We start from the raw sequence: 10,185 nt of genomic DNA on the forward strand, positions 1-10,185 counted from the left end.
TTATTTGGAATTATTTAGGTTTCTATTATTTTTATACACAGATGTCCCAATACTTTTTAAATTTTGTCTACATAATTGAGTAAGTATTTAAATTAAAGGTGAAATAATATAACATTACATTGAAAAAGGGGGAAAAAAAGAGCCATACTTAAATAACAGACATCACTGTATCATTGATTCCAAACTGTGCAGCCTGTTGCTTTTAAAAGCATAACTTCAAACAGAATGCTAAATCCGTTTTAAAAATAACTATAGAAATACTGAGAGGAACCTTTTGTCAAAGATGAAAGAGGATTTGTGATAATGCATAGCTATTTGCCTGTCATCATAAATGGACTTACAAAACTGAATTAACAGAGATAATTGGGGACCTGGCCCAATGATATATTATTACACAGATAGCTAGTGGTAAAAGTTTTAGATTGAAGTTTATGCTTTTGAAATGTTTTTGCTTTTATAAAACGCCATATGCATTTATGTACTCATATAAATATGATTCTGTATTTAAGATCATGGAATATATTTACTCTAATTTAGTAAACTGGGAGTATAAACTTTACTTGGTAAGTCTTATTACTTTACTTGCTTAAGTTAATGCTATTGATAAAGATAAGCAATATCAAGTTTAGGAACTCAATCTATGAGAAGGATCAATCTGTATTCAGATGCTGGACCCAGTAGGTTTGACAGGTAAAACATAAGACATTTTATATTTGAGCTTTAAATGAACAAGATATAAGTCTTTTGATTTATGTGTATATTATACACTACTTCGGACATGCTAAAACTAGCTTTTTATTTGAAATTAAAATGTCTTTGGGAACCCTGTCTTTTTATTTGTTAAATCAGGCAATTCAATTACCATCTGAGTGTCAATCCCCTTTATTCCCTAAACATTTAGGCCCTGGATCCATGTCATTCTTCCTAAAACTGGTTCTGTCTTGGTAATTTTGGTCTCTTAACTTCTTTTCTCCTTTAGAGATATTGGGATCTATTATGTTAAACACCCTTTAACATGATTATATTCTAGACCTCATCACAGCAAATATGAGCACATAATCCAAAATCTTAAATTCTAAGAATTTCACTCTATAACTAACACTTCTGCTTGGCTGGTGTGGCTCAATGGGTGAGAGTGGATCCATGAACCAGGAAGTTATGGTTGGATTCCCAATCAGTCATGCCTGGGTTGGGGCTCAATCTCCAGTGGGGGGTATGCAGAAGGCAGCTGATCAATGATTCTCTCTCATCGTTGATGTTTCCCTCTCTTGTCCTTTCTCTAAAATTAATAAAAATATTTTAAAAAACCTAACATTTCCAATTTTTTATTTTGTATCATTAAAGACTCACAAGTCCAGAATTTATTCTTTTTTACTTTACCGGGACCTATAATCCATTGATTCTTCCATCATTTCAGTACCATCATCCTCATGATCTTAATTCTCTCCTTATTCAACAGTTTCCACATTCCTCTTGGAAGTATAGAATTATTGTTATATGGAGCCAGACAGGTGGAATTGAAGGACTTAAATCCTGCCTTCACTATTTACTAGCTATAACCTTCAATCATTTACTTAATCTTTAGGCCTTAGTTACCTTATTTTAAAAAATGCCAATAAAAATGTGCATGCCACATGAGGTTTCTGTGAAGAAAAAGAATTAATATAATGTGCTTAAAACCTTCCTTAGAACCCTAGTTCCTATTGGCTCATTGTATGCACTATAGAGTTAGCTTTTGCTATAATTGTCAATGCCATTAACATGATCACCAATGGCAATATCAAATGCCCTTGTCCATACTCTCAAATCTTTTGTTCCATCTCTTTCTTCACCTTTCTTGTTTGGCCAAACCTCAATATTATTTAAATCCAATTGTACTATCTACATCACACACAAAGTAGAGAGAAAATTCAAAACAAATCAGCTATCCAGTTTCAAGTGAGTGAACTTCGTTTTTTTTTGTTTGTTTTTTTAAAAAAAATATATTTTATTGATTTTTTACAGAGAGGAAGGGAGAGAGATAGAGAGCTAGAAATGTCGATGAGAGAGAAACATCAACCAGCTGCCTCTTGCACACCCCCTACCGGGGATGTGCCTGCAACCAAGGTACATGTCCTGACCAGAATCGAACCTGGGACCTTTGAGTCTGCAGACCAACGCTCTATAACTGAGCCAAACCGGCTTCGGCAAGTCTGTGAACTTTGAATTGGCCCTGTTTGTTGTCCAGAAATCCAATTATGTGTTCAAGATTCATCCCATCTTTGTTCCACGCCTCCCCCTTTTCACTTACCTTGAATACATCTCCTCACTCCTGCATTCTACTTCACTGAGGAAATCCGATCATCAGAAGAGCATGTCCAAAACTCTCACAGCTATGTTTCTCAGGCTTTCTGAATCTGTCCAGAGGCTCTGGCTTCCCTCTTTCCACTGTGAATGGACTCTACTGGCAATTTGCATTTGTAATATTTAATAGGCACCACAAAGTTAACGCGTCCACACTCCTAATTTCTCCAGCAGATTATTCCATCTCAGGAAACAGCAGCTCCATCCTTACAACTAGTTCCTTAGTACAAAGCGTTTGGCACTTCCCTTCCTTATATACCCCTCATCCTTTGCATGAGGCTCTGAGGAGCACCTGACATTTCAGAAAGTTTACTTATCCAATTCTTAGTTCTAATATCTGGAGAAAGTAGAGGTCAATGAGTAGTACCACCTATCAAAAATTTGGGGAGAATTAAACCAATAATGCATGAAAAATGATGACCAGAGTGTCTGGTTTGTAGTATATATTAAATAAATGTTTACAGCTACTTTTACTATTAATACTGCTACCATTTGTGTTTCTCTTCCCCTGGATGATATTAATGTAGATAACTGTTCACACGCATGTGCACACACACCCCTGAATATAAAACACCTTAGACTTAAATTTCATCAGATGTATATTAATTAAAAATGATATTTTCCTAAGTTCTATAGAAGAGCAATTTGTAATAAAAAGTAAAATATAAAAATTGTATAGAGTTCTTATATTTACCCAAAATACTTATTTTTCAAAGTAATTTTACTGACTACATACCAATGATTTCACAATTCTGTGAAAAAGAAAGTATAGGTATAATAATCTCTCTCTCTCTCTCTCTCTCTCTCTCTCTCTCTCTCTCTCTCTCTCTCTCTTTTTACAAATAAAATCTCAAGAGTGAACAGAAAGCTTAAAATGTGTCAAGCTGAATAATGGCAAGTTAATTCAAGGACCAGATATTCCTATTACTGTTGCTATAATGTTTTTATTATAATAACCTATATCCTCAGATGCTCCTATCTAGTGACTATGTACCATATTAGCTGTGGGTTATTTTGTTGTTGTTAAATTATCTCATGGTTGAAAGTATTACAGATGTCCCTTTTATTTCCCGCATTGATACCTTCCCTCCTGCCCACGCACCCCAGATTTCCCCCACTGTTGTCTGGGACCTCCCATCACATTTCGTAGCAGCCTCCGAAATGGTGACACTCCATTAAATACTACTAAGATGTGGGTTTTCACGTGGGATTCCTTTCCTGTTTACTATTTGCAGGTGAGACTTATTTTCAATACTTTTCTTTGAGAACAAGAAATGGTTCATTTTAACATATTTTGATGCATGTAAATAGATATGTCAAATTTGATCATTGCTAACTTAGCAAGTTTTGTTAAACAAGAGCTCCTTATTTTTACTTAAACCCTTATGTGCTCTAACTCAGGTTTAACAATTTATGTCTCAGCCCATAAGAATTTGATGAGGGACTTTTTAAATAACTTTTTTTTTCCATTTATAAGCTTATTCCTCTTTGTATAACCTTCACTCACACCCCATATAGTTTTTCAAAAGTTTTGTTTCTCTGTTTGTGGAGTATGAGAATTATATTATTAATGAATTATTGGTGAATTTTTTTCCTGAATTGTCTTGAGAGAATAATGTTCTCATACTCAGAAAAAGTCCTTTAGAATGAGTTATTCTTATAAAAATCATTACATCCACATATGTGCATAAGATAGTCTATGAGATTTAGTAGTCCCTTCACATGTAAGCTTCAGATATTGTTGCTTTAATGCATTCCCTCACTACTTTGATAAAAGCTTTAAGATGTTGCTGCTAGTTCTTTGATCATTTCCTCTGATGTTACAGTACCTTTATTTTTTTTCCTCTAAAAATCTGTTTTGCATAAACATGAGAAGTCAAGCAGTTTGAGTTAATGAATAAAAAAATTCAAGTTTTAGTAACAAAAATACTAATATATGTGATCAATTCTCTCACATATTATAGTCTTCTCTCTTAATGTATAGAAAGTTTATTTATTTTAGATTTATGCAAAATATGAATCATTAGCTTTAAAAAAAGGCAAAATATGCTATTCAAGTTTATAACTTTGAGGTTTATACAGCTATTTTTCCATTAAATTAATGAGATATATTAATGTAATTGGGAGGGAGAAGAGTTATATTGACCTAGATATTGATTTATTCTTATTCATTTTCTCCATCATAACTGCCTGACTTCTGAATAAGTCTTACATTCTCTTGAATTTAGGCATGGGTATTTTTATACAGTGAGTGGCCAGATTATTATGACCACCTGACATTTATAGGCAAATTAGCCTTACATTGCATCATATGGTATATGGAAGCTGAAGGCCTATTCAAACACCTTTTCTGTCTGCATTTACCAAGATAAAAGGTCTCCAGTTCACACAGGAACACAAGGATTGGACAATCGAGCATTGGAAAAAAGTCATGTGATCCAATGAATCACGTTTCCAGTTGAATCATGCAGATGGAAGAGTGAGAATTTTGCAGAAACAGCATGAAACCATGCACCCCACATGCATGAGTACAATCCTTCAAGCTGGTGGGGGCAGTATTATGATTTGGGGTATGTTTTCCTGACATGATTTGGGCCCTTAAATTCGTGTGGAACAACATCTGAATAGCACAACATACCTAAGTATTGTTGCTGATCAAGTTCATACTGTCATATTCATGGCATATCCCAATGGTGATGGCTTCTTCCAACAATACAATGCACCATGCCACGGTGCTCGTATTGTGCAGGAGTGGTTTCAAGAACATGAGGGAGACTTTCCCTTGCTTAGGTGGCTCCTACAATCACCAGATCTCAATCCAACTGAGTATTTTTGGAATGAAGTTAAAAGAGCCATCAGGCAGCTGGTTCCACAACCATCAAATCTTGCAGAACCGGACAATGCTATTCATCAGGCATGGTGTCAGATTTCTCACATCACCTTTCAACATCTCGTGGAGTCAATGCCAAGAAGAATCGCCACAGTATTGAAGGCAAAAGGTGGCCCAACGAAGTACTGATGGAGTGGTCAAAATAATCCTGCCACTCAGTGTATATCGCTTCTAGCTTCCAAATCATCTTGTGTCAATTACATTTAATAAAAATTCATTATGGATTACCTATCATGTCCATACTTATGTTTAACATTTCTCTAGGGGTGAACTATTAGCAAATTTTTAGCAAATGAATAATGAACTTAAGTTCTGCTTTCAATTAGACCATATAGTTAACAATACAATATCATGTATATGAAATTAGCTTAAAGTAGATCTTAAGCATCCTCACCCCCCAAAACTTAACTATGTGAGGTGATGTAAGTGTTAATTATCTTTATTGTGGTAATCATTTCACAATGTACATATCTATTGAATCATAATACAAATGCCCTAAATTACTTTAATCTAGAGCTGATATGTAAATAGATTTTTACTTGTATTAGATCATAGCTGTATTTCTCTAGCATTTAATTGGATATATCTTCAATTTTTCTTTTTTTATGTCTTTTTTCTTTTCCATTAATTGATAGTACAATGAAATGAGCCATTATTGTATGGGATATGTAACACTTTCAAGTATTATATTGAACTAGAGGCCCAGTGCATGAAAATTCATGCACTGATGTGGGAGTCCTTCAGCCCAGCCTGTCCCCTCTCACAGTCCGGGAGCCCTCAGAGGCAGGAAGTGACCTGGTGATCAAGGGAAGGCACACCCCATCACCCCTTTGATGCTGCCACTTCGAGCAGTGCAAGCTTCAGTCAGCCCTGGTTACCTGAGCCTCAGGTGGGAGCTGAGGGTACTGGGCGCACCATCTTGTGGCTATGGGTGCCACTATCTTGTGGCTATGAGCACCACCATCTTTGTGATAGTGTGATGGTCAATTTGCATATTCCCTCTTTATTAATTGGGATAATTAGGAACTTACACCGACTATAATTAGTATGTTAGTCTAGATACACCCAGTTATTTACCTTTTGGGAAATATTTCAGTTAACGGATTTAACAGACCATGAAAGGAGTCAGATATTCTGGGGAATTTAATATTAATATTTCCTTGAAGGAAACCTCGACCTACTAGGAACCTATTGCATTTTAAATGTCCTAAGCCATGGCAGTGTATATAATTTATATTGCTATTTGAACACTCTCAAAATAAAAGTGTATAATCCATTGTTAATTCTCTACCATTTGGCATACAAATAACAATTTTCACAAATGCAAAGGTCATTCATGGAGTATGGTAAATCTTGGTTAAATGAGATCAGCTTAGTCCTAATGGCAAAGGTGCAGATTGGAAGGAGGTTTGAAAAGAGCAGGAAAGTTATCACTGGCCATGACATTAGTGGCTAAACATTGTACATGTCTAGACTTTGCAACTGTATGTTTATGCTTGCCAGATTCAATGTTGCTGGCCCTGGCACTCAAAGCTGACCATCACAATTCTGTGTAATTATAAGAATGAATCATGTTGGCTACTTTCTAAGATACTATTAAGAAAAGACTATGGGTGCCAAATCTTAATTTTCCTGAGATTTGTTGACTGCTTTATTGAAATCTATAAGCCTTCTGTATTAGTTGGTCCGAAGGTTGTGGGTTATTGTTAAGCTGATTAACATTGTATTTCTTTATTTAATTCCCAAACCATAAAGCCTTTACTGACCAAAGTGAATGTAGACATCACCACATTTCTTGTCAACAAGAGTATGAGTTATCCTTAAAAGAACACGTATGGCTTCCTTTATTCTACTCTAACATGAGAAACAAGAGAATCTTACCCTTCTCTCCTCCTTCTTCTACTTCTTACTTTGTCAGAATGTAATTTTAGCAGAGTTAAAAATAATAAACATTATAAATTAAACCAATAAGTGTGCACTGAGGATCATTTTGTATGCATGGGAATTATTTAAACCTCTAAAAGAGTAAAAAAAATCTTAAAAATTTTTGTACAGATTTCTTTATTCTGTATCTCTGATCTGATTACTCATTCCAGTTTTATTCTTTAAAAAGTCATTGTATTGTTCTAATTCTTATAGTTTTCTCAGGAAAACTTTGTTCGCTTATAACAAAATTTGAGTTTGTAAAATTTCATTCTCATAATTTTATGCTCCTCTGAAAAATGCTCCCTTTGCAGATAAATTCTGGAAAATATGTTCAGCAAAGAACAAAAATCATAATACCAATAAGCATGTATATTCTTAGGTAGAGCTTTTCTTCTAGTTTAGTTATTTTCTTCCCAAATCATGATAATAAAAATTATCACCTTTGACTATCTGTCTATCTGCTCCCTCTCCTATTCCTATATCAATGCACTACTCTTATTTGTATTTGTAATATTGGATAGACTGATTTGTTTCTTAGGTGACATTAAGGAAGAACTGATCTTTCTAAAGAGTGATTCCCTTGAAGAGGTTGACTATTACAAATTATTAGGAGAGTGTTATAGTCATTGGTCTTAATAATAAATATCCTCCTTCTTCCTTCGCTTAACACATGATAGAATTGCAGGTTAATTTCCTTTGAAGAAGGCATAACCATTGGCAGCTTTGGCGAATGAATGATGAATGGAACTTATGAGTATCACTTCCTGCAGAAGCTTTATGAACCTGCATGCCATTCTCCTTATCCTCTTTCCCTGCCTCAGTGGCATGGATATGGAGCCTCCAGATCCTGGATCTTCCACTAGTCCATACTGGACATGTAGAGTATGAAATAACATTTTGTTTTTTAATTCCTTGTGGCTTTTGGGAGTTGTTTGTTACAACAACATACCCTATCCTCCCCTGTTTGACAGAGAGCAGTTGTACAATTTTGGCAGACTGTAGAAGTCTTGTCATTTTTTTAATCTCCAGGGAACTGAAGTGTCAGTCATGGGAGATGCCATCTCATTTGGAGTATCCTAGCATTGCAAAGGAAGAAGCTTTATACTTTTATATATGTTATGGATAATACATCATCTCGTTTAAGGATAGCAGTGCTCAGATTAAATGGCAGTCTCCATGGAATATTTTTGATTTATCAAATTTATATATAATAATCCCTTCCCAATTTTAGTTATATTTTTCCTTCTTTACCTTAAAGATTCATTACCTTCAAAATGAAAATGCTTTTGGGAGGGAGAATATTTTATGTCTCATCAATCATTTATACCTTAGTGAATAAAGTGTATAATGAATTAATTATAGAGTTTTCTAAAAATAGTTTTAGATAGTGGTAAAGTGGGAGATGATATGGCATCATGGCACCTGTCTGACAAAAGGGAAAAGGACATAGATATTGCATACTAAAGACATGTTTCGCCTACTCTTTAAATTTCAAAAGGACTGGCTCTTTGTTTAATACCCCAGTGTATGCCAAGATTAAATATAAGCTCTAGTGAAATCTTAAAGCCCTTGGCATCATGGAATAATTAAATTATATTAATGTCTTTAAGGTTTCTAGAGACTCCTTGTTCTTCAAAACCGAGTTGGGGACAAACTTAGGAAAGTCACTTGATTCTCTGGATTGAATTTACCCATTTCTTTTGGAACAATGATAAGTGTTGACATAGGTGGATTAATGAGTTGATATTTCTTAAGTTCATTGAGGTAGATAAAGAGCATTTTGGAAATGAAAAAGCATGAGTATTGTGATTATATATATATATATATATATATATATATATATATATATATATAGTGATGTGCATGTTTTTGCACATCACTGTACGCATGATGCTTGGTGTGCTTCTTGTTAAGGACATAATTTCAATAGAATAAAACTTAAAGTTCAGTTTTAAAATATATTTTTAAAATTTGCAAATACTACACTTACTAGTATGATAGCAAAATAGTAAAAATATAGATGTTCAAAATGTTAATATTTTAGTGAAATGAACTTCTGTAAGTTAGATGTATGTAGTTCTTTTTTTAAAGAAAACGTTTTTAAAATTGATTTTTTAGAGAGAGGGGGAGGGAGAGGGAGAAAGAGAAACATCAACATGAGAGCAAATCCTTGCTGGCTGCCTATCAGGGGACTGAGCCTGCAATGTGTCCTGACTCAAAATCAAAACAGCAAACTGTCAATGCACAAGAAGATGCCCAAAGAACTAACTGGTCCTCACCAGTCAGAGCTAGATGTATAGAGTTCTTAAATGATCCTGGAATTCAAGATCAGATTTGACATATAGTGTTTTTCTTAACTACTATTTAGACAGACTCTGAAGTTGGGTAAAAACAGGGAACATTAATTTTCTAACTTCTGCACTTCCCCAAACTGGTAATGAAATCAGACTTTTAAATAATCAATATCAATTATTTGCCAAGTGAATTCTCTCTGAAAATGTAATTCATACTTACGATTGACATAAATTATATGCTCACATCTGATTTTATTTGATTATTTGCCATGGCAATATTGATCTTGGACTTCCCATCCAAACTTCCTGGAAGAGATATATATTTCTCTTTGGTTTATTTGATTCCTTTTTAAAAAGATAAGCTAGGGCCTTAGCTAGTTTGGCTTAGTGAACAGAGCGTTGGAGTGGGGACTGATGGGTTCTGAATTCGATTCTGATTAAGGGAACATGCTTGGGTTGTGGGCTTGTCCCCTGTGTGGGATGTGCAGGAGACAGCTAATCAATGATTCTATCTTACCATTGATGTTTCCATTTCTCTCTCCCTCTCTGAAATCAATAAAAATATTTAAAACTTAAAAAAAATAAAAGATCAGCTAGGTTTTTTTCAGTGTCACAGAGGTGTGGAATTCCCAGCCTGAGGGCCATATAAGGCCTGAGAAATCATTTGGTCTGACTCTGCCAAGGCATTAGGGATGAGTTAATTAAATATTTGACCAAAGATAGCAAGCTATT

This window comes from Pipistrellus hanaki, assembly GCF_964339955.1.
Source record: "Pipistrellus hanaki genome assembly, chromosome: 10".
Lineage (NCBI taxonomy): Eukaryota > Metazoa > Chordata > Mammalia > Chiroptera > Vespertilionidae > Pipistrellus > Pipistrellus hanaki.